This window comes from Podarcis filfolensis (genome assembly GCF_964270895.1).
Source record: "Podarcis filfolensis genome assembly, chromosome: 2".
NCBI lineage: Eukaryota > Metazoa > Chordata > Lepidosauria > Squamata > Lacertidae > Podarcis > Podarcis filfolensis.
The window spans coordinates 40,879,635-40,904,073 of record NC_139605.1 but is presented as its reverse complement, the minus strand read 5'-3'; the positions used below and the strand labels follow the sequence as shown (position 1 = coordinate 40,904,073).

At 46.4% G+C, this 24,439-nt stretch overlaps 1 long non-coding RNA gene across 6 annotated transcripts in view; it reads right to left on the bottom strand.

The window, feature by feature from the left end:
- Positions 1-24,439, bottom strand: part of LOC310757664 — a 44,857-nt gene that overhangs the window by 4,320 nt on the left and 16,098 nt on the right. For 2 of the 6 annotated variants that reach the window (XR_014545375.1, XR_014545379.1), the window contains one exon: positions 11,448-12,186. The exons of 1 other annotated variant lie outside the window; for it this stretch is intronic. This is a non-coding gene — a long non-coding RNA (uncharacterized lncRNA). Of the gene's footprint in view, positions 1-9,300; positions 10,483-11,412; positions 12,187-17,563; positions 18,579-24,439 lie in introns of those variants that run through there. 3 more of the 6 variants (XR_014545378.1, XR_014545376.1, XR_014545380.1) reach the window with 3 other exon arrangements.

The following is a 24,439-nucleotide window of genomic DNA, read 5'->3' as shown; positions in this document are numbered from 1 at the left end:
ACATAACCGGATGCCTTCATCTGTCTCAGCTGCAACAAAACATGTCTCTCCTGCATGGGTTTCTACAGCCACAGCAGGCGCTGTAATTTTCCAATAGTTTGATTTCACGCCCAAAGGGTGAACTTCTCCATTGTCTCCCAAGTCAGACGGATGCCAACCACTGAATTCCTCCCATTAATTTAAGCGATCTATTTTATATATGCATTTCATAAAAAAATTATATACCAATTGCTGGTAGAAAAACAACCCCTTAAAAGTTTACAAACAAAGATAAAACAATAAATTCATCACTACTATAATTTAAAACATACAGAAAGTTTAAACCACAATAGAATAGACTAAAACAAATTATGTCATGGGTTCATTCACTGCTGCAAAGAGAACTGGTATTAAGAACATAAGAGTCTTGCAGGATCACACCTAAAATCCACCTTTTCCAGTATCCTGTTCTCACCATAGAGAATCAGATGCCCATAGAGATCCAACACTCAGGACCTTTGTACAACAGAACTTGTGATTCCAAGCCACTGGTATTCAGAGGCCTGTTTTCTCTGAAACTGGTGGAAGAACACAGCCATTGAGATCATTCATGAATTTGTCTAACCCTCTTTTGAAGCCATCCAAGCTGGTGGCCATCACTGCGTCCTGTGGGACCAAGTTCCACATGCTTTGAGAAAATCTACTTGCTTTTTCTGTCCCGAATCCTCCAGCATTCAGCTCCCTTGGATGGCCGACAGTTCTAGTATCATGAGGGGGAGAAAATTGTCTCCCTATCCACTCTCTCCACACTATGCCTAACTGCACACGCCTCGCCCCTTTCTCCATGGATTTCAATGGGAAAATTAAATATGAGATTAAATCTCTCCACGGAAACCAACGGGACTTCAAAGTGCTTTGGTTTGGCTAGGAAGTGCCCTCAGGTTTTTAAAACAAACAGTGACAGTTGTGCATTAGGGAAATGGAGTCTCCTACACTTCTCTGAAAAGAGGTGTTGCTTCCACGCAGTCAGGTTCATGTGCCTCCCTTTCTCTCATGGCTGGCCATTTCCCATTCTTATGCATGCATCACGCAACATTTGTAAGCGTCTTTTTTTTTGTTTTGTTTTAAGGGGTGGGATGCTGCAATCCCGAGCCAGAGCCTCAGATTGTAAAGCCGTTTTCCTTTTCTTCTCTCTTTTTTAAAAACTACAGCTGAACTAATTTGATGAAAGGGAAAAATAAAATGCAAGCCAGACTAAACACCCAAAGTTCCTACCTACAACCAGCACTCGGGCTTTCGCAGGCCAAAGTCAACACATGTCAATTTTTAACATGACAGGACTTTTAAAAGGGGGTTAGAGTGCTGAACGAGAAGCGGCTGGAAAACATTATTAATGGATTCTGTCAATTAAAGGCTGGCAAGTCGAGCTTTTACAAAGGTCCGCGCTTCCCTCCCTTTTAAGTTGGCAGAGGAATGATTTATGAGCTATTTGTTTACGGTGTTGTGGACACACAACAGTGTTCTGTGGCTAGTGTACCTTTGTGTTAGCTGGAGGTGTGTCTATGTGGGCTGATTCGCACAAACACTCCACTGATGGTTACTTTGCTTTCTCCTTCTACTCGTGGTGGATAGGGCCACGAACTGAAGCAACATTTTTTCTCAGCACCCCCAACAGGCCTGGTGCCAGCACTTGGCACCCTAGGCCAGTGGTGGCTGGTGGCGGCAGGGGGGCAGTGCTTGAAATTCATGGGGTGTGACCAATGAGGACTCACAAGGGTTCAGCTAACTTATTCTGGTATTCTCCCTTCCTTGCAAAGCTACTGAAAATTTACCAATACGGCCCGACTCAAACGAAAATTGCCTTACTTTGGTACAGAAGGGGTCCCTCCTGTTGCAATTTCATCCCAAAGAAGCTGTACATTACTCAGAAGTAAGCCCCACTGAATTCCATGATCCACATCCACAGGATTGCAGCTTGAATTGGTTAATCTTATAGGACTGTTTTAACACGGGACCCCATCCATTTCCAGATGTACAGAAAAATATCATTCCACTCCCCCAGCTTATTTACTTCTACATCTCCCCCCCCCCAATTTGGAATTTGGAATAAGGTGGATAATAAGCGGACCTTGGAGGTCAGGGTTAAAATCAACCATGAAACTCACTGTGTGACCTTGGGCCAATCATTTGCTCTCTTTTTGTATTTAATAAGGTGATTCCACAACAGGTATCCTTTGTATAAACAGTACATCATATAATGACTGCAGTGGAATGTTCTGTTGGGTCAGGCCAGGGGCCCATCTGCTTCAGCATCCTGTTCTCCCGGAGCATTTTTTAAATCTAAGGAAAAACAGGAATGCAAAACCTCAATTTTTCTCTGAAGCATATACATAGTGGATCAGCCTCCATTGCCCTCTCTGAAGTAGATTAGGCTGAGAGATGACAACTGGCTCAAGGTCATTCCTGAGCTTTATGACTGAATGAGGATCTAAAACTAGGCCTCACCAGGCCTGTCCAACCGTGTCCAGTCTAGGAATAGGGGAAGAACTTGTTCAGTTCGCATTTTCATGGGAACCTACAACTGATTTGTACTTCCTGAACCAGGAAGTGAGCCTTTGTGACGCCCTGCTCCAGCCAAACAGGGTTCACAAAAATGCATATACTATTTATTTCCATTTAGAAATTATTTCCTACACAACCTATCAAACCAATTTCACACACACACACACACACACACACACACACACACACACACACAACTTCATATTTAAAAATAAGTTCAAATGCAAAACAGATATGCACTGGAATATCTCCACGTAAAAGTGAAAACAATGTGCAATGCTACACATAATATTAGGGGAAATGCTTGAGGTCAAATTGCATACAAAAACACATTTTTAGGAGAAATCAGAACAAAAATGCATCTGGGTTTTTGTGCAGATTTTTAAAAGAAATTTTTGCAAATAGGGTAAAGTGATTTTAAGCCTGGAGAAATGAGGAAAAGAGGAGAACCAAAACTGGCAGATGTCTCTGTTCACAGACCTGTCCAATCCTCTTACTACTACACTACACTGCCTCTCAAAAACTTATTTTACAAGGAAAATACAATTTGCTGAAACGAAGGAAGGCTCTAGGGACCTTCAGATCTCCAGTCCCACACTTTCCCAATACAGCTATTTCAACATAAGCAGCAGTCCTGCAAGCACTTCCTCGGAAGTAAGTCCTTTTGAACTGGCTGAAACCGACTTCTTCTGAGTAAGCATGCATAGGGTCAGGATGCTTGCCTTCTGATGCAATCCTTCCCCCATTGCATTGCCTGGCTTTACTTTCTCAAGATGACAACCTGGCTAGCTGGCCTGACTCAATTGATAGGCCTGTCTTGTCCTCGAGCCGCCTTATCAGACAACATCAGTGTTGGTCAGACTTCATAGAATTTATTGAGCCAAGCCTCCTTTTCCAATGATTTGCTTGTCGCATTTGAAATAGCTGTTCTGGGTTGTGTTGGTGTGCATGGGGGTGGGATGGGGGGGACTCTTTAATCAAATTTTTAGATAAATTACATCACGGCCATGAACTGGGCATGTTTTTCCTAACAAGTAACCTGCTGATTAAATGTAAAATGAATGAATTTAAAAATATATAATGTACCTGCAAATGTGCTTTACGGTTGGTTAGAGTTCAGCCCAAAGTCTAACATGCCAGGGCTCCAGCCATCCTAGAGGTCACACTTGTTTGACGCAAAAGCCCTGCCTTAACCTCACGTGCATGGAGACTGGTGGCCATCGTTTCTTTTAGATTTTGGATCTTATACAATGGATGGGATGGGGAGGGGATGAGAAGTGACTCACCCTTTCAATTCCTTGGGCTTCTCTGCACTATGCAAAATTGATCTTTCCCACCTCCCTTTCACACAGAAGTGAATGAAACAGGAAGTACAGGGCATTTGTGCTTCATGATCATGCTCATTCTAGAAGATCTGAAGTGCCTCTCTGTGATGAGGGGATGGTCCTCTACTGGGTTTGAGTCAATGTGAGCTTCTCATTTTTCCAGTCTTAAACTCAGTTCGCCACATAAGTTTGCAAATGCTTTTAAATATCTCCCTAATGATATTAATTTATTTAGGGACGCGGGTGGCGCTGTGGGTTAAACCACAGAGCCTAGGACTTGCCGATCAGAAGGTCGGCGGTTCGAATCCCCGCAACAGGGTGAGCTCCCGTTGCTTGGTCCCTGCTCCTGGCAACCTAGCAGTTCGAAAGCACGTCAAAGTGGAAGTAGATAAATAGGTACCGCTCCTGCGGGAAGGTAAACGGTGTTTCCGTGCGCTGCTCTGGTTCGCCAGAAGCGGCTTAGTCATGCTGGCCACATGACCCGGAAGATGTACACCGGCTCCCTCAGCCAGTAAAGCGAGATGAGCGCCGGAACCCCAGAGTCAGTCACGACTGGACCTAATGGTCAGGGGTCCCTTTACCTTTAATAATATTAATTTAACCTTTAATTATTTAATATTAATTTGATATTAATATTTTCCCAATAATGTCATCCTTAATAAATAATTTCATTAAAGTATGCATTTAATGCACACTTTATCTGGTATATGAACTTATGTGCACATTATTTGGTTGAATTCTGAACTGCAAAATGTGCTGCTTTTGGAGGATGAATGTGTTTCAGTTGGTGTTTTCTTTCAGGAAGGGTCAATGAGGTAGACTCACCTTCAAAAGGAAACTGAGCCAATTTTCTCCCTCACTTGTATCCAATGCATACTATTAAAAGCACTGCCTGCTTTAATATTATGCTCATATCCTGGGCCTCAGCCCTACCGTTCAAAATACAGGTGGGGCCTGTTTTAATTTACACCTGTGTTGATGGGATGTAAGAACAGCCACAACACGTTTGCCCAGCACTCCAAAACTGTATCCTCAGGATGGCTTCGGCAAACCATTCTCAATGGAAGGTCCACATGCTATCTCCTTGGCTTCGGCATAATAATATCATCATCATCATCATTTAATTTGTATGCCGCCTTGCCATAGTTAAAACCATACTCGAGGCAGCTTACAATGAGAAAATATATACATTAGTCAAAGCATAATGAAAGTAGCCAGAAACAACAAACAAAACACATCAACAAGTACACAACAATAATTGAACAATTTCCACACAAATGATTATAAGATTTAAAAATAAAGATACAAAAAAATCAACAACAACAAAAAACAGGGGGTGGGGGTGGGGGGAACCCAACAAAACCCCACCAGCAATAGCCCAGCCCAAAAGTCTGTTCAGCAGCCTCAGTTTTTGGAGCTGGAGTCAGTCCCGGCCCCACCTTCCCTGACCAGGTAGAAAAGGCCTGCAAGGGCAGGCAGCAAGTCTTTAGGGCTAACAGCCAAGATGGTATCTCAGAGTTACAACTTTGATCCCTTTAGGTGGGCGTTGTGCTATTTTGCAGAGGTTACACATGTTACAGTTTTAAAAATCCAATTCTGGTTTGAAGAGGAGTACAATAAGTTTGCAGCTTACATGCATTTAATGAGCACATTCAGTTTTATGCACCTGGTAAAAAAAAAATTATTTTATTTTTAAAGTGGTGGGGTTTCTGAGAAAATGACTTTGACAATCCCACCCACCATTGAACCCAATGGGTTTTGACCAAATATGATATTGGCTTTAGGCATGATCCCTGGAACGTAGCCCCCACATAAATTGGGGGCTTACTGTAATTTCTTGCAGGGGGGGGGAGTGAAAGTTGGGGCAGGGAGCAACTCAAATCACAGCCCTCTCCTGGCCTTACCCAGCAGCAGATTGCTTGAAATAAGGTAGACGGACTCTTGTTCCAAATGGATGAGCAAGTTTTTGATCCAGTTTGAAACATCCCCAAAGGATCATGTGAATCAACTCTTTAAGAAATGAATTATAAGTTTGGAAACATAGCAAAGGCAGAGTCAATTACATCTCGACATTCTCAGGAATATTTCTGGTCAAAGGGATTCCTTTCTTCCTGTTTTCCTAAAGTATCTTTTTACTTTAAAAAGGGAGTGAAAGGAACCGGTGAGCTTCAGTCGGCTTCTTTAGACGATGCTGCCCTGAGACTGGCCCATAATATGTGCGCATAAGGCACACAAGGAACTGATTTGAAGCGGAATGGTGTGTTGTGGGGGGAACGGAGGGGGGAGACTACATAGACACACAAAGCACTTGGGGCCTTTGTACCACAAGGGCAAGGAGCTGGCAAAGGGAGGAGCTGGAAGTTATTGTTGGCACAGAAAATCCCTGTTTGCAGAAAAAGAAAGGTGGGTAAAGGGGAAGGAAACATTCCATGAAATGGGCATCAAGGCAAAAAAAAAAAAAAAAAAACGAAACAAAACACAAAACCCCTGCTTTCCCCTGAAGAAAAGGAAACATCAGGAAATGCCTGGTCTCAGAAAGTCAGAGGGAAACGCAATTTGCCTACCAAAAATAAAAGGCACAGTAAGCGAAGATTGACACAAGGGAGGAAGTAGTTGCTCATTTCTTCTTTGACACCTCCAGTGTCCAAATAAAGTTTAGTTCTGCCACTCTTTGTTTCCCTCAGTTTTGCCCCTTAGGGCCGTGCCTCTCAAAACTGTTGTTTGTTGTGCGTGCCTTTGACAGGAGGCAGATAGGGAGTTGGACTACAGGATTCCATTGACAACTAGCATAAAAAAGAGAAGGAAACTGTCGCTCCTTCTGACTGTGGGATTGTAATGTGTGCGGCTTGCCCTTCAACATCTTTCTCCACAGTGGAAAAAGGCAATTTCTCTAAGATACGGTTCCATGGGGATCTATGAGGCATCTTCCTGAATCAGGCTGCTGGTGGATAGGAGCCAAGCATCTGAGCCGTGGGCGACCAGTAACTGTGACTCCCCGGAAGACCCAGGGATCAGGCAGGGATATAGGGATCAGGCAGCCCTTTGAGTTATTGTGGACCCAGGTTGCAAAGGGCCTTTTAAATTAATACAAGAACCTTGAACCTGGCCTTGTGCTTAACGAATGAGGTGCTTCAGTTTAACAAGGTAATTGGGAAGCAAGTCCTGTAGTGGGCTTTGTGTCCCTTCCAGCTCTGCACTTTCTGTGAGACTTCAACTTCCCCACCCCTTTGTGTAAGCACTGTCACAGTTAGCATAATATACGCTAAATATTATTATTTCCATGCTGTGTGGCTGATGGGTTAGTGAGAATTTCTCCCTCCTTCCACTATTTGCCAAAACACCAGCCAAAGAAAAGAAAGAAGCCCTTTTAAAATTCAAGAAATAAACTCAAGGACTGTGCACAGACACACACACACACACACACACAGAGAGAGAGAGAGAGAGAGAGAGAGAGCAGTCTCCTCCATGATCGGTCTGAATACTTTGTTCACCACCTCATGTGGCATTTGCCAGAACTGTCAAATGGCCACTCCAAGTCTACATGTCAAACGGACACTCCACACAACCATGTTACTGTTCAGAGGAGGAAAAAAACATCGTTACTCTTGATCCACCGTGGATTTAACTTGAAAGCTTAGCACTGTGGTTGCATGGAAACAACTCTGGATATGTATGGCTGGGCAGGCTAGTGAGGGTTGCAGTCTGGTGAGAAGGGGCGTGAGAGGCCTGGGGGACGTGTTGAGGGCCCAGACCGGTGGCTCCCCAGCCCTCTTTTAAATGAACGAGCTCTTGCCTGCACAGTTAAGAACTTTTAGAAATATATCAACAGACTTCCTTGCGCAAAGCTTCTAGGACTCACTTTATTGATGGCTTTTTGTTGACACATGTCCTGACAGCCATTTCCTTGTGTAGCCGTACTGTGGAGTTGTCCCTGCAGGCAAGTTGCCTTGTGAAGAGACTGGGCGGGGAGGTGAGGGGCGGGGGAACCAAACCCAAAATAAAACACCCCAAACAATGGAAGCACCTTGTTTAATGTCAATAGTTACCGCTTGTTCGCTTTGAGTAATCATTTAAATCATTAGCTCCTGGTGGTTGCTAGCAGAGCCCATTCTCCTCAGCTCTGGAGCAGGTGAATAATGGTGTCAGTCCAGTGCTAGGCCCGCATTCCACAAGACAAAAGCAAGGTGGCTCTTGCTGGAGTGAGTGTAAACGGCAAAGGAAACATGGACGCACAGAAACGAGCATGATTTACGGATCTGCAGCAAACAAGCGCTTGGGCGGGCTCGGTGTTGAATAATTTGCTGGGGGAGGAAGGGAAGCAAAGGGCTTCATTTCTGAGGGGGAAACTGAGGAGCTCTCTCCCCCCTGCCAAATGCAAACACATTCCTCCATGTTCCAATTATGTCACTGTATCTGTACACAATGTTCTGGCACTGCTCTCCAGTTCTAAGCCCCCAATGTATTCATGCTACAGTCAAACCTTGGCTGTAAAACGAAATCCGTTCCAGAAGCCCGTTCGGCTTCCGAAACGTTCGACAACCGAGGCATGGCTTCTGATTGGTTGCAAGAGCTTATTGCACTCAAGTGGAAGCCGCGTCAGACGTTTGGGTTCCGAAAAATGTTCGAAAACCGGAGCATTTACTTCCGGGTTTTCTGCGTTCGGGAGCCGAAACATTCCAAAACTGAGGTGTTCAAGAACCAAGGTTTGACTGCACTAGTCCTCTGCCCACCTTTGGTTGCTATCACTTCTGTGCCTCAGCAACCTAGGAACCACAGAGTTGGAAGGGACCTTCAGGGATCATCCTGTCCAACTCCCTGCAATGCAAGAATATGCAGCTGTCCCTTACGGGGATCAAACCTGCAACTTTGGCATTGTCAGCACCACACTCTAACCAACTGAGCTAATACCTTGGAAGATAAGAAGAGCCTGCTGGATCTGGCGAATGGCCCAAATGGCCCATCTATTCCAGCCTCTTGTTCTCACAGTGGCCAACCAGATGCCTGTGGGAAATCCTCAGGCAGGACCTGAGCACAAGAGCACTCTCCCTTTCTGCAGTTTATTCAGGTGTATAACTGCCTTCTGACTGTGGAGGCAGAGCATAGTTATTGTGACTAGTAGCCGCCCACTGATAGCCTTATTCCCTATGAATTTATCTAACCCTCTTTTAAAGCCATCTAAGTTGGTAGCCATCACTGCCTCCTGTGGGAGCAAGTTCTGTACTTTAACTATGCGCTGTGTGAGGAATTACTTTCTTTTTTCTGTATGGAATCTTCAAAGATTCAGTTTCATTGGAGGTGCATGAGTTCCAGTGTTATAAGAGAGGGTGAAAATATTTTCTCTCTCTCTATTGTCCATGCACGCTTACTTTTATCTACTTCTCTCATGTCACCTGTTACTTGCCTTGTCTCTGAACCAAATAGTCCCAAATGCTGCAACTTTCCCCTTGATCATCTTGGTTGCCCTTTTCTGAACTTCTCCCAGCCCTTTTTGAGGGGAGGCAAACCAGAACGGCACACGGTATTCCAATTGTGGTCGCGCCACAGATCTGTATAACGGCCTTATGAGACTGGCAGTCAGGGACAATACAGCCAAGTCAATGCCCCTCAAGATTCATACCCACAAAGAGCCTGCATGATCAATGGTAGCTAAATATCATCAATGGAGTTTACTTCTCAGTCCTGGATTTGCCAATGCAGGCAATGCCCCTCAAAAGATCCTCAATAGGAGATGCTTTGAATTCATCAGTGACTTCAGCACACCTCCCAAAATGGGGGAATTGCTTATTTGCAACTGCAAATTCATTGAAAGCTTCCAAGGAAGTGTCAAGCACTTGCATGAGTTTATAAAGCTATATGTTAACCTTTTCTTATATATAGGCAGACCTTGCGGTAACACAAATGCAAGACTGTGCATTGCTTTCTTGTTTCCTCTCAATCTCTTCCAGGCCTCCTGGAGTGACCTTGAAGGAGAAAACGGCTGTGGTCCTTCATGTTATTGAGGTGATAACAGATTCGCAGCCATTCAACCTGTCTCAAGCAAGCCAGAGCTTTTATTTTATTGCAGTTCCATGTGGCACCAGCTCTGCCTGCTGAGTTAGCCTTCCCCCATCCCTCATTTGTCTTATATCAAATGAACATATAAGGCAGCTTTAAGCTCAGGCAAACCACTAGTCCATCCATTGCAGACTTGCCTGTTCAGAGGTCTTTCCCTGCCCAGTGACCTGCAATTCTTCATCTGGAGGGAAAATTTGTGCTCCAGGAAAGCAGGTGCTCTACCACTGAGCTATGGCCACTGCCCAAACATCTTTGCGTGGTTTGAAGTGTCTGAAAGGGGTGTGGGTGGGTGTATGTCAAAGTGCCTCAGGTATGCAAGGCAAGGAAAACTGGGTGGCAGCTGAAGGTGTAGAATGTATACCATTGGTTCCCATTTTTTCCCTTGCATGGGCCACTTGAAAATTGCTGAAGGTCTTGGTGAACCACTTAATAATTTTCTGCCTGATGTAGCAATTGTTATGCGCTGTGCTAGATGCTGTATGTTTTTTCATTGCACTTCACGGCTTCTTTTATCTTCTGTGGTATGGTGTTGTATTACAGATTGAATTCCACAGAATTAAAACTGAAATACAATAAATAAAAGAAGCAGTAAACAAACAATTAAAATCCATATTAATATTTAATACAATGGATGCAGCATCTCTTGTCTTCAACCACAAATCCACAAACACACCATGGAGCATCTGCTTGAAGCTTGTGGGCAGCACTGGAGCACCACAAACAAGTTTGGTGACCCCTGGTCTAAAGTCCAAACTAATTATACCACAGTCTGTCTATACACCTGTCTTCTACGCAGGAGTCCTGCTGAAGCACACCAAGAGGCTCTCTAGTCCAGCATCCTGTTCCCCACACTAGCCGTCCAGATGTCCATAAGCAAGACATGAGGCCAATAAACTTTTCCGGCGGTTGCATCTACAATTCTCTGATTCTATCAGAAAGAGGGAGAGAAGTGCCCTGCCAGTCACTTCCCCTCTCCGTTCTCCTGCTGCTTCCCTTTTCTCCATGGACTTTTTAAAAACTCCAGGATGAATGAAAAATGTGCTTGAGGGAACATGCAACTTAAGTTGGGGGAAGCGGATTGTTCTATCAATATCATCCCACCCAAGCTGAAGGAGATGATGTGGGGACACAGCATTTTTCTATCTGCTGGCTGGAATCAACCTTAGAGTAGCAATTTTGAACGGACCGATGGCTGTCAAGGGAAGGGCGAAATGGTCAACAACTGCCCTCCCTAAACCTGAGGGTACCTGTAGCTGCTTTGCAAATAATGGAACAACACAAGACTTGTAAACTGTCCCTGTGCAGAAGAATGCCACTGATCTGTGGAATTCCTTCCCACGGAGTGCTGCTAATATCTGAGCTTTGATGGCCAGGAACAGGGTAGTATAATGAGAGTTTGTGAAGAGAATTTTTTTATATATAATGGCCGCCACAAGGTTATTGGTTGCTAAAAATTGGAAATCAGAAGAAGTACCATCAGTGACAGATTGGCAACATCATTTTATTTTTTTTTAATGACTGAATTAGCAAAAATGACGGCAACAATTAGAATGCAATCTAACCAAAATCTCAAACAGGAATGGAAGTGTGTAGAAGAATACATGACCAAAAGGTGCTCCAACAAAAATTTATTGCTATGCATAGATTGATTTCACAAAGTTAAGTTAAGCAGATATACCAGAATGTTTGTTTAATTAAGATACAAAAATACAATCACAATAATAAAGTTATAAAATAAAAATAAGGAAGTCACGCACGGGTGGAGGGAAGACATAGGGCAAGAAATAAGAAGCATATAAGAAATGACTAAATGTTGGTACATAATGAAATGGGGAAATGTGAATTTACAAATATAATGAATATGTAATACTATGTAAATATTTCAAATACGTATCGCGACATCAATCAATCAATAAATAAGAGTTCAGTTTTATTATTCATGCAAGTACTGTGTTTTAAACATCTCCATCCTGAGCCTTTGGAACAATCGTGCTACAAATCAAAGGCTGAAATATACACAGAGGCTTCTGTGGGCCCTGAGACTTGTGGAGATCAGATGCCCTGAATTACTGCATCACATCCTTGACCAGAAAGGTTCTGCAGCTGTGTTCACATAGAACCCTCTTTTCTTTTAGCATCCAGCCTCTCCTTCCAAGTAAGTCCATCTCAACAACCAACAGCCAGCAGCATTAACCTGTTGTTCAGTAAGTGGGTCTGTAGAGATTCTTCCACCTATGCATGCACCCTACTTACCCAGTAGAAGCATCTATGGATTAGGAGAAATGATATTTATTTAGCAGGAATGTACCACCCCAGCCCCTTCACTCTCGATCTCTTATCTGGGCACCAGTCCACTCAGTCACCCATTACTCATCAAGCCAGTTGGGATTGGCTACTGGATTGGGGTGATCCAGTAGTCAATGTTTACTGAGACGCTTGAAACCCCTTCTGAAGTCCTGCTTCAAAGACTCCTGTGCAAATATAGCTGTCATGAGATAAGAGAAGCCCTCTTACGGGCTGGTGGAAACTGCTTAAAGGAGAGCAAACAGGATAGGTGGGTGGTTCACATGATGGAGTATAATCAATAGGGTCCCCCAATGCTTTTACATTTATTCATAAGGGATCTGGAAACAGGGGTGAGCAGTGAGGGGGTCGATTTTCCTGATTGCACCAATTTAAATTTAGTGCTGTGAAAGCAAAAAAGGATAGCAAAGAGCTCCAAACAGACCTCTCCAAAGGGCAATAAAGGGCCAAATGTGGTTTGGTGCTATCTGATTGGCCACTGTAGGAAACCATGTGGTGGGGGGTGCTGATGGACCAAATAGTACTTTGATCTTTCTGCATCATAGGGGGTTGGACTAGATGACCCTCTGGAGAACTTCCAACTCTGTAGTTCTATGATCCTATGCTCCGGTGGGGGTCTTATGTGTCTGTATCTGTTGCATTTAACAGCACCCAAAATCTACCTGCTAAGGCAGGCTCTGAAAACTAATACCCCTTTGAGGCAGTTGTTTTCATCCAGTGTGCCATGGCACTCTGGGATGCCTTGAATGAAGGTCAGGAGTACTGCAGGCAACACTGGCCTCTGTTCCTCTCTCCTTCCCTCCCTCCTCTGATGCCCTCTCGCATCTCTGCCTCCCAAAAGCTTGCACAGCTGTTTGTTGCAGCAGCCCTGGCTACAAGCTTCCCAGGCGAATGGTGCCTCTGGGGCTGGCCAGGGGGTGCTGGTTGCCAGGAGCTGAGGTGGCCTTGGAGCAATCAGGCAAGGGGGCCCAGCCAGACAGTCCACCAGCCCTTGCTGTTGGGAATGGACAGACAAGACCCAGGCCCCTGTGGGGCAGTATGAGAAGGCACATCTCTTTGGGGCAGGGAAAGCAGCTCACAGACCAGGGGCATCGGCTATGGCTGCCCAGAGGACTCCCAAGGAGAGGGGAGAGGAGAGGAGGCTGAGGGAAGACTCCACAAGGCAAGGTGTTCAAAAAAGGGTGAGAGGCTGCCAGCTCTGCAGGCAAGGGGTGAGACAACTGGGCTCCTGAGCCCCACAGGGGCGCCGCAGAAGGAATGCAGTTGGTCAAGGGAGCCATGGACTCAAAAATGTTGAAGACCTCTGCTTTAAGGATACAAAGATGCCACATAACTCATCTTTCAAACCAAGACTGCAGAGCCACATTTGCAGAGCACACATCAACTTGCTGTCATCGTTTGTTGTCTTTTTGCAAGTGAGTAAATTGCAGCTCAGGTGGTGCTGTGGGTTAAACCACAGAGCCTAGGACTTGCCGATCAGAAGGTTGGCGGTTCGAATCCCCGCGACGGGGTGAGCTCCCGTTGCTCGGTCCCTGCTCCTGCCAACCTAGCAGTTCGAAAGCACGTCAAAGTGCAAGTAGATAAATAGGTACCACTCTGGCGGGAAGGTAAATGGCATTTCCATGTGCAGCTCTGGTTTGCCAGAAGTGGCTTAGTCATGCTGGCCACATGACCCGGAAGCTGTACGCCGGCTCCCTCGGTCAATAAAGCGAGATGAGCGCCGCAACCCCAGAGTCAGTCACGACTGGACCTAATGGTCAGGGGTCCCTTTACCTTTACCTTTAACCCAGATTACCTTTGTTATCTTAGCTCCATATTAAAACTAAAACAAAACAACAAACAAATGAAAACCCATCCCAAACAAACCCCATGTTTTGGAAAACGCCAGTATCTTTTCCAAAGACTGACCAGTAGGTGGCGCTCCCCACCAGGAAATCAAACTGAAACCAATTATATGTTCAATATCACTAGAAATCATTGCTGTTGATAGAGATAAATGGGTAATGCACTACCTGTGTAACAATAGGTTTTTTTTTAAGGAAAAAGAAAAAAGAAAAATTGAACTTTTCATCAGCTGCTAATCATGATTTTTTAATGCTTTGCTTTGCATTTTCTGGGGAATAAAACCTCCAGGGAGCCCACTCTTTTGTGGGAAATGAAAGGGCATTACAAAAAATGAATGTACATGGATTCTAAATATTTCAGGTTGTATGACTTTGTGTTTGACCTTAGCAGAAGATGAACTAATCCTGCAATATAATAGACTTTCATAGAGATATGGAAAATGGCTGCTTTTTTATCTCAGTTGCCATGGGAACCATCAGGGAGAAGGCCTAGCTGAGATGCAATAGAAGGTTATTAAATGTGCGCTTGTGTATATTGGAAAAATACAGCTTTTTGTCATCCTGTGTCACTCATAGGTCTTTAATACGTAATGTTTAGGTTATTAATAAACGAACACAGGTCCATTTTTAGAGGGAACAACTGTGAATGTAGCTGTAAAAAAAAAGTACAAGTTGAACATTTGCAAAAAAGAAAAAAGAAAACCTCTTTAATAGAGGCAGAAGTGTGCAGTTGGCTCCCCCCCACCTCCTCTTTTTTTTTAGCTGTTGCAATTTTACTCCAATTCCCCCTGAAGTTTTTATGCTTCTCTGTAACTAAAGTAAAGAAAGATGCCACAGCAAGCCAGTCCCACTATTTAAAATAAAACTAAAAGCTTTCTTTATTTCTTGGGGGGGGGGGTTAAGATCTACAATGGACTGATTTTACACCTCTCCTTCCCCGTCTTTGAACTTGCCAGCGGTATTATTTGCATAACACTTTTATCCGGCCTTGATGCATTTGTGTGTGCTTGAGCTTTGCTGGGAAATGGAGGAAGAAAACATCTATGGGAATATTTGTCAGCGCCAATGTTCCGTATTACAGCTTAGCTTTTCTTTCTCTCCCCTCCTCATTTTCTTTTCTTTTTTCTTCTTCTTGTAAGCACCAGATCAAGCTGATCCAAATAGTGATACATTCTTGGGGTGTGTGGGGTTGGCATAAAACGTCTTTCTCCAGAAGACACAAGTGGTGCCATAATCTTCACCTTTCCTCTAAAATCGTGACTGTGTGGAAGGGACAAGCAAAATCCGGGTCCGTCCATCCCTGATTTATGAACAACAGTGATGAATCTCCAACTTTAAACATGGGTTACTGAAACTTCTAGAGAAGGACTCCGTTCAACCTCAAAGGAATTTTCTGTTTCTTTGCTCAGGAGTAACAACGTGCAGATAAAGATGCTAGGCCTCCAATGTATACGCATTTCGACATAGCTAGTATACAAGGAATATAATATTGCTTGTTGGGCTGAACTGGGAGCCTGAGTGAAAAGAGCCAGGAAGCATCGAAAGCCCAGCTTACTGCAACAACAGATCTCGTGCAATGAATAGCTTGCCTTCCACCATTGGGAGAGAAAGAGCAGGGAAGGAAACTGGGCAAGAGGACTCAGATGCACACTATGTGCATCGCTCCCCTCTGTTAAAAGACCAAAACATTGAAAGCAAATAAAAAAACAACGGGGATAATGAAAAGTGAGGAAAGCCAAGCAGGGTTCCTTCCTGTCCCCCAGCAGGTCTGACTCTTGGTCCGGCGCCAGGCTTAATCCTGATGCAAAGCGAGCTCCGCAGGTCCCAACAAACAGAGGGAGCCTTGAGAGATCAAGGGGGAACGAGTTTCGACCCCCCAACTCCCCAAGTGGCGTCTGCAAAAGAGTGAGCTGGAAAGGGATCGAGTGACCCCCTCCTGGGAGATCTCCCCAACCTGCAGACCTCTTCCCCTCCCGCTACCAAACATGCTCTTCGCCGTGCGCCTGTATGAAACCAGAAAGGGGCTTGCCACGGATTTGGTATCCGCACCGGCCTCCTGCGAATTTGGATTCTCACGGGCTTGCTAGCTTTTCCTCCCGGGGGCCCATCAGATCCCATCACCTAAGCAGCCCGGGGTGGGGTTGGGGAACTCTTCTGCTTCCAGAATGACCGGGGGGAGGGGCTATGGATAAATTTGGGGGTTTTCTGCCAACTCGGACAAGAAGAGGTGAAGAGAAGAAGAGGCTTAAGGTGGGGGTAGAAGGTGACCCACAGCAGAGTCGAGGGTTAGTAAGGCTGTCTCCTTGGAGGGCAAGATGGCCCTGGGGACTCCCCCAGCCCCCTCCCTCCGCTCAACTCCAAACACCCCACCAAGGGACCCACTGCTGCAGAAGTGCCAGCTTGGCTCCGCGACCCTGGGTGCCCGGGGCGGTGGGTGCCAATGCAGAGTGCATGGCTCTGGCGCCAAAATGTGTGGGTGCCCAGACCCTTCATGGGGAATTTTGTGGGTGCTCGGGCACCCAGGGAGCCGGTACCTGAAAGGTCAAAAAGAAAAAGCTCTGCGCCCTTTGTGGAGCTTCCTGGCGTCCCGTCCTAAAATCTCTGGCCGGGCAGACCCCCCTCCCACAGGGCACCGTCTGGCTGCTGACCAGGAGCAGAGCAGTCCCTTGCAAAGAGTGCAGGATCCATTTTTTCCCCCGGGTCTTTTTTTCCTTCCCCCTTTCCCTGCATGACCCGGCAAGCAGCAAACGCCTCCTCTCCCCAGGCGATCCATCACTGCTCGGATTTCTATGAACACCCAGGAGCGGTCCAGATCAATATTTCCTGGCGAGGTTTCCTAAGAAGATCGACCTTACGGGTCTTGGGGCCAGTTCGGTGTGTGGTTTTGTGTTTGTTTGTTTTTTTTTAAAAAAAAATCTGCTTTACAAAAAATAAAGATTAAAAAATCCCTCATCTTCCTCCTTTCGTTCTCTGAAAAAAATGCCTGTCGGCCTCGCCTCATCCAGCCCAGGAACCCATCGCAGTTAAGAGGAGATATATGTATATAATATAAATACATATACGTGGCTATCCCCTCCGGAGCGCAACGAGGAGGAGACTCCGATGGAGAAGGCAGCTGAAATTGTCAGCCTCACCTGGCGCGTCTCCACGGCAGGATCCCCGCAATGCCAATCCGCACGTGTGCACGCGCTGTCCCACGGAATACGCGCACACGCGCGCTTCTTTGAAAAAGAGGCACCGTTCGTGAATGCGATTAAGGGGGGGGGGGGAACCAGGCATCCACCTTGAGTTTTTTTTTATTTTTGGCTGTTGCTTATTCCCGCTGCACCCCCCACCTCCTTATTTTTCTCTCTCTTTTTCTCAACCCCCCTCCCCACACTTTTTTTTTGCCTATCTGCCGATCAAACGCGCGGGGATCTGCTCTGGTAAATGATGCATTAGATGCGGTGGCTGTATTTGTTGTGCGAGTTTTGAAAGGGTCCCGATAATCTGGAAGCGAGAGATAAGGAACAGCATTTATTCAGCAGCACTTTGGAACCAATTTTCAACCCTGTTCAACCCCATTCTCCTGCAGCCTCCAGGAGCCCAGGAGATAAGGATTGGACTATTCATTATCTTCACAAGGAACAAAGATTAGCTAGCAGAGATGAAAAATTACTCCTGGATAGTAATAATAAGGGAGAGAACCTCGGGAGCTGCTGAGCCCAGAGTCTCCAGGCTTTGGGAATACACACACACACACACACACACACACACTCTTACACAAATACATTTTTAAAAATCAGTTTCGAAAATATTGGGCTGCCCATAATAATAATAAAAAACCTGGCAGCATTATCATCATCGTTATCATCATCATTAAGCAACTTAATGTTTATCATGTTTTCATATGTAGAATAAGATTGTTACCGCGCGAGGAGAGGGAGAAAGAGGTGGGGGTTTTATTTTCTATTCCCCTTACCAATACCCCACGTCTTCTTCTCTCCCTTTTTCTTTTCATAGTTTAAAGACTACATCTTCAGTAGGAAATCTAACCAGGGCAGCCCAGAGAGAGCGAAACACCATCATTTCATAATCATGGGAGAATCGTGGCGGGTGGGGATGGAAATACAGGCGGAGGGAAGACAGGGGCGGCATGGAAAGTTGGGCGATTGTTGAATTTTGAGGAGTAAGGTTGTGTGTGTGTGTGGTGTGTGTGTTTTACTGACCCCTACAAACTTCCATACCGCTCAGAAAGTACAGACTATTACGATGGGGCAGAATATCAATAACGGCAGGGTATTAGTACTGGTATTGTTACACCACAACACATTAACCCACCCCCCATAAGCCACTGTATCTCCCCGCAAGGTCTCCAGGCTCCAGTCCCACTATGAATTGGCAACGCACACGTCCGACTTAACCCTTTCCCCGCCCAAGCTTTGCAAGTGATTCCATTCACACCAGTTTGTTCAGTGGAGAGCATTTGCTGTTCTTTCCATCCCTCAGATTCCCAGTACTGTACCGGGGACTGCAAAAAACATGGCGGGGGGGGAGAGAGGGAGGGAGGAGATTTAAAACATACTTGAATAAATCTAGTTATGTATCTCATCTCCTAGAATGAAGAGTGATACAGGAGGGTAATTAAACCAGTTACTTTGGCAATGGGCTGCTTCGGACTGATAAGAATTATCTGCAGCATATCAAGGGGCCCTTTCCCCTCCTGAACCATATCACAAAGACAGACAGAAAATGCCAGCAAAATAGGATTCCACCCCCCTTCTCCTTGCTATTGCTCTGGGGTGTGTGTGTGTGTGTGTGAGTATCCCACATACCATTATGATGATAATTCTTTTCCATTGAAACTCTTAAACACACACACACCCCTCCTTCTTTTACTATACATGTGAAGTTTTCCTGTTCCTTACTACGAGCATAAAAATATTAAGCGGCGGCGGTGGCGGTTTTTAACTTGTGGGGACCTCAGATTTGAGAACGTAGGCGCAACCCCGAGACATCCAAGGCGTCGTCCCTTAAGCCCCATTGAAAGAAAGGGGAGTTAAGATTGCAAGCTATACAGCTGGTCGTCAATCGCACCGTGGTCACCGAAGAAACACGGCCAGGAAAGGACTGGGGTGCTGGGCATTTGACTTTCTCTTATGGCTGCTTCAAGTTGTTGTTAACACACACCCACACCCACACACTCCTTTTGCTTTGTCCATCCCTGATACGCTTTTTTTCACCCTCATCCTCTGCCACGCAAAGAACAGAAGTGCGAAAGGGACAAAACAAATTATTTGATTGGCTGTGATCTGGCAAGGTGACGGAGGAGTGTGTGTGTGTGTGTGTGTGTGTGTGTGTGTGTGTGTGTGTGTGTTAGCTAGTAAATGTGGAACAACAAACAAACAAATAAGCCAACAAACCAGAAGAAAAACCCTAGCTAGCCCAACATATTTGTAGGCCAAACAAGGAAATAAAAAGCTCACGATTTCGCCAGCCCTTAAAAGCGGTGGCGTCTTTGACTTCCAGCCATTTCCCAACCTATTAGTTCCGGCTGACTAGCCTAATGGGCCAAGAATTTATGAATTTCAAGATCTTTTCTTCCTTTCCTTTCCTCTTCCTGCAACAATGGCTGAAGGGCGGCTCTCGCTGCCTTTTCCAAGCGTCCCTGCGCGCTCTCACACACCTAGACACAAACACTTTCCCAGCTAGGTCTATGAAGTCCAGTTCAGAAGAAGTTAGGACCAAAAGCTTGGGCGATGGGCGGAGGGGGGGCAGAGAGAGAAGACAACGTGATAAAACAGGTGAGAGGGTTCAATCGAAGACTTTTCTCCCCAGCCCACGTAAGAACGAGGAGCTGAGAACTGCGGGGAGGCAGGTTGGCAACCCGGCTCCTCCCCGCACCCACCCCCGGTTTAAATCAATAGGAATAATTTTTAAAAGAGGTCTGGAATGCGGGTGATGGCCTGGGGATGTTGGTGGCTTTTTTTGCAGGGGCCTACAGACTTTTGAGCTCCGACCCCCCCCCCTCGCCCCTCTTCCTTGGGACGGGGAGACTTTCTTTTGTGCGACTCCCTGCGCCCCGGAGTGGGAGGCGTGCAGAGAGGTGGCGACGGCGGCGGGTGCGCGTCTCTGGAATAATATCAGTTCATTGGGAAATATGAAAGTCAAGTCGCGTCGCCTGTGACAGGGAAGGCAACAAAAGGTGCAAGCCGCAGACAATGCGAGGCGCTTGTACAGATATTGTAATGATGCAAATGAAGGCGAGGGGCCGAGCTGGCTGATTATGTACATAAATGCGCGCAGAGGAAGCGCGCACGGGCTCGCCGTGCCATCTCTGAGCGCGGGAGGAGGAGCGGAGGGGGAAGCCGGAGGAGGAGAGAAATTCGCTGCCAGGTTTTGAGCTGACTTCTCTCCCCCCCCCCTCCTCCCCACACCCACCCCAATTCCTGGCAACCGATCTCGCTCGCCTTGCCTCCTGCCCATTCATCAGCCGCTCCTTGCCCCCTGGCGCTCCTTCTTTATTCAGATCCGCCGAGGGGAGCGCCGGGGCAGAGGCGAAAGGGTGGTCGTCGTCGTCGTCGCTCTTTGCGCGCGCTCTCCCCGCCTGTCTCTCTCAGCGAATCCAGATGTGCCAGCTGCGGAGCCCAAGTCCTCCTCGGGAAGGGAGTCTCGGTTAAAGCTGCTCTCCTCCACCCACCCCAACGGCAGAGCAAGTGTGGGGGGTGAAAGGCAAGAGAGAGAGAGACAGAGAGAGACCGGGTGGTGGTGGTGGGGAATCCACACAATCCCAAAGGAGGAGAAAGAAAAGGGGCTCGGGAGCTACAGGAGCGCGCGGAGAGGAAGCACCTCGGAAGAGAGCAAAGGTAAGCGCGTGATTCCAAGGCCAGCAACGAAAAAGAGGAAATGAGAGAGAGAGATGAAACACTGGATGGCGCGCAGGGAGAAGGGCCGTATCTCAGTAGCGAAGCACCTGCTTGGCATGCATAAGGTGCCAGGCTGAATCCTGGAGCTAGGAGGGCCTCCCTGCCTGCCTGAAATCCCGGGGAAACGCTGCCGACCAGTGCAGACAGCACTGACTTGGTATAAGCGATGCCAGAGGGGTTCCGGGCTGACCCACTCCGAGTTGGGCAGCGCAGGGAGAGGGGCTTGGGGTCAGCTGGCGGCAGAGATGCCCTCCATCGAGGCCACCTGGAGAGGCACCTGGTGTGGGGGGGGGAAGGGGGGCGCGCTTCTTTGTTCCTGCCATGCACACTTGGAAGGAAAGCAGAGGACACTGTTGGGCGCGGGGGGTGGGGGTGGGGGGCGCGGAGATGGACACCGGCTTCCCCCAACTCCACCCTGGGGACTTGTCTTTTTCAAGAGGGGCTAATGCCCGGTGACAACGACCTAAGCAGCTCCGGGGGCCCGAGAGAAAGAGTTGTCGCCGAGTAAGCGGAATAAAGCCAGCCTTTTTTCTTTGCTTGAAAGGGGCATTCAGTGGCGCGCTTTTTGCTAACCCTTTCGGAAAACAAATAAACAAACAAGTCCCGGGGCTGTGATTTTAAAAGGGGTTTTTAATCAGACGTGGTTTGGGATGCCGGGGGTGGGGGGAGGGCAGATCAGCCAGGTTGGGTTATGCTACCAAAGCACATGCAGGGCTACGTGCAGGAACCTCTCTCTATGTATTTATAAAGGACACATTTTCTTACCTGTATAAATATGAGCATGTTGGTGTAATACGTATATGGAATCTATATTAAATAAGGGACAAAGGTGCTGCATTAAAAAGAAAAGAAAAATAAGTGGCTAAGAGCTCTCTAGATAACAGACTTGCTGTTGGTACCTGCGAGAAGTAAATAATTTTCTTCTGCTAAAAATAGCGATTTTTAGACACGAGGACGATTCACGGAAGGTGGAATTATGGGCTGGGACTCTCGGCCATCGTGTAGTTTGTGCTATTAAGTGTGCCTGATGAAAGACACCCAGATGAAAGTGCTTTTGGCTTTATGGAGCGGCTTGAAATGAGTTTCTAATTAACAGCGTCTTAAAATCATAGGGGAAATAAAATGTCGCTTCTGTCCAGAAACCGAAGCGCATTTTACAGGCTGAAGACCCTTCTAACAGGAAGGGGAGAAAAAAAGATCCTCTTTCTTTATAGTTACACAAGAGAATTTTACTAGGGAGTTCTGGAAACCAAAACACGCTCTTCTCAGCCCACGGAGCCACCCCTCCGATGGGAGAGGTGCGCAAGGATTTGTTTTATTCTATTTTATTTGTCACGGGCCAAAGAACAGAAAACAGCCAGAAGGCATCGCAGGGCGACGAGTCCTTTCAGAACCCAATCTTATGAGGCCGTGTATGTTTGTGCATTATAAAAAAAAAGACACACACACAAACTCGACCTTCCCACTTGGGGAGGGGGGAGAGAGAAAAAAAATCAGCAAAGAGAGAAGTGGAGGGGGGGAAAGAAAGTTAAAAAAAAATAAAATACCCCCTGCCCTGTTTCATCTCTTCCCTCCCTCCTCCACAATCACACGCGCGCGGGCACACTTTTCCCAACCTATTGTTCTGAGATTTGTGTGCGTGTTTTAAGAGGACGGGGTTCTTTTGAAGGGGGGTTGAGGGTTTTTTCTTCTTCCCTGGAAACCCCCGCAGTTCCGAGGATTTCCCCCCACCCTCTCCCGTTTCTGGTCTTTCTGCACCTGCTTGCCCAGGGAGCTTTCTCAGTCCCGGTCCCGTGCAGAAGATTTGCACAGCTTTGCATGTTTTAGAACTATCCAACTCTAGGCGACCAGCCTCTTCCCGATTCCCCCCCCCATCCCACCCCTCCCCCTTTTTTGTTTCTTTTTCTTTTTTCTGCTGGGGTCAGCTTTAAAAATAATTCTTTCTTCTCTCACCGACCTTTCCTCCTCTTCTTCCTTCTGCACGCTACCCTCACCTTCCTCCGTTGTCGGGATTCAAAGTCGCGGCGAATCCCCCGCCAGCGCATTGCAGGAGCTGGGTCCCTTGGAGATGATTTCAGCAGGGAGAGGGGAAGGCTGTGGTGGGAGTAGGTTTGGTCCGCAAGACGAGAAGAAGCTAAGCGGAGAGTAACCTATATATCAAACGTAAGGCTGAGGGTGTGTTTGTGCGTCTCTGTGTCTGTAAATAGCCATTTCCTATGAGACGGATGTGAGACTCCAGGCATCACACGTGCGTATGTGTGGCTAGCCAAATAGTTAGCGTATACATCTTTTACATAAATAAATATTAAAATAACAACTTTCCTCTCAAGTGCAGTTAAAAAGAAAACCCACTTACAAGCTGACTACACAGACAAAATTTCTATTTAAAATAAATTAACTATAACGCACTAAACGCAGATAAAAAACACGACTCAAATTGTATGCATTCAAATAGCTATGATGATGATGATGATAACAATAACAATAATAATGAAAGCACCAGTGAGCAGAATGTATTATTACTATTATTTTCCTTCCTGTCTTAGCTGACAGTTTCTAAGTCTTACCAATTTGGCTGCATCCCACAAATTACTCATAAAGGGCAACCCTGCGTCGACTCTCCTTTAGCAGCAACTAACATTTGTATGCAGACTGGAGCAGGATCCCTTCCTCATTTACGGATGCAAGTCCTAAAGGCACTTACTAGGGAGTAAGTCCCGTTGAAAGAGTGCGGCTTACCTCCCAGTATCACGCACGGGGGCTGTGCCGCCTCATTTATTTCTTGCATCTTTTATATAACCCAGGAAAGGTTGTCTCTGGGCCCATCAACGGTATCTTAAAGCAAGTCATTTTAAAAGAAGAAAAGAAAAGAAAATGACCCGCCCATTTCTCGCTCCCCAAAGGATCCATGAATTCACTTTGATGAATAGTCCTCTGGACAAATGATGCATCTCCGTGCTGCAAAATGGCAGGATCCCATTTTGCAAAACACTCGTGGCCTGTTTCTGAAACGGACCAAATTTCCGTCTCCCGCTTGGCTCTCTTTTACAGCCTCCACCCCGAGGCGTTTTTCTCTTGGATAAACGAGTCCGGGGCTTTGCGTGGGAAAGGAAGGCGGGCGGGCACCGCTGAACCGATGTCAACACGCATTAAAAAAATATTAATTCAGGACATCGATCCCTCCCAGGTTGTAAGACCCCTTTCAAGGGGGCATTGCACGACCCTTTATGGACCCCGAGGTATGTGGGTCTGAGTTCAAGCCAACCTCGCCTTTTCTTTTTTTGTTTTGTTTTGCAAAGTGATATTTGTAAAGCTATTTTTCGATTCTAACTGGTGTGGAATGAAGCGGGGAGCTGGCGAAGCGGCAGAGGGGCGGACAGAGGAGATGGGTTGCGGGGAGAGGGGCGGGTGGCTGGCGCTTAGTGGCTGACAAATTGCAGGTTAATAAAATGTATTTGCAGGCTGA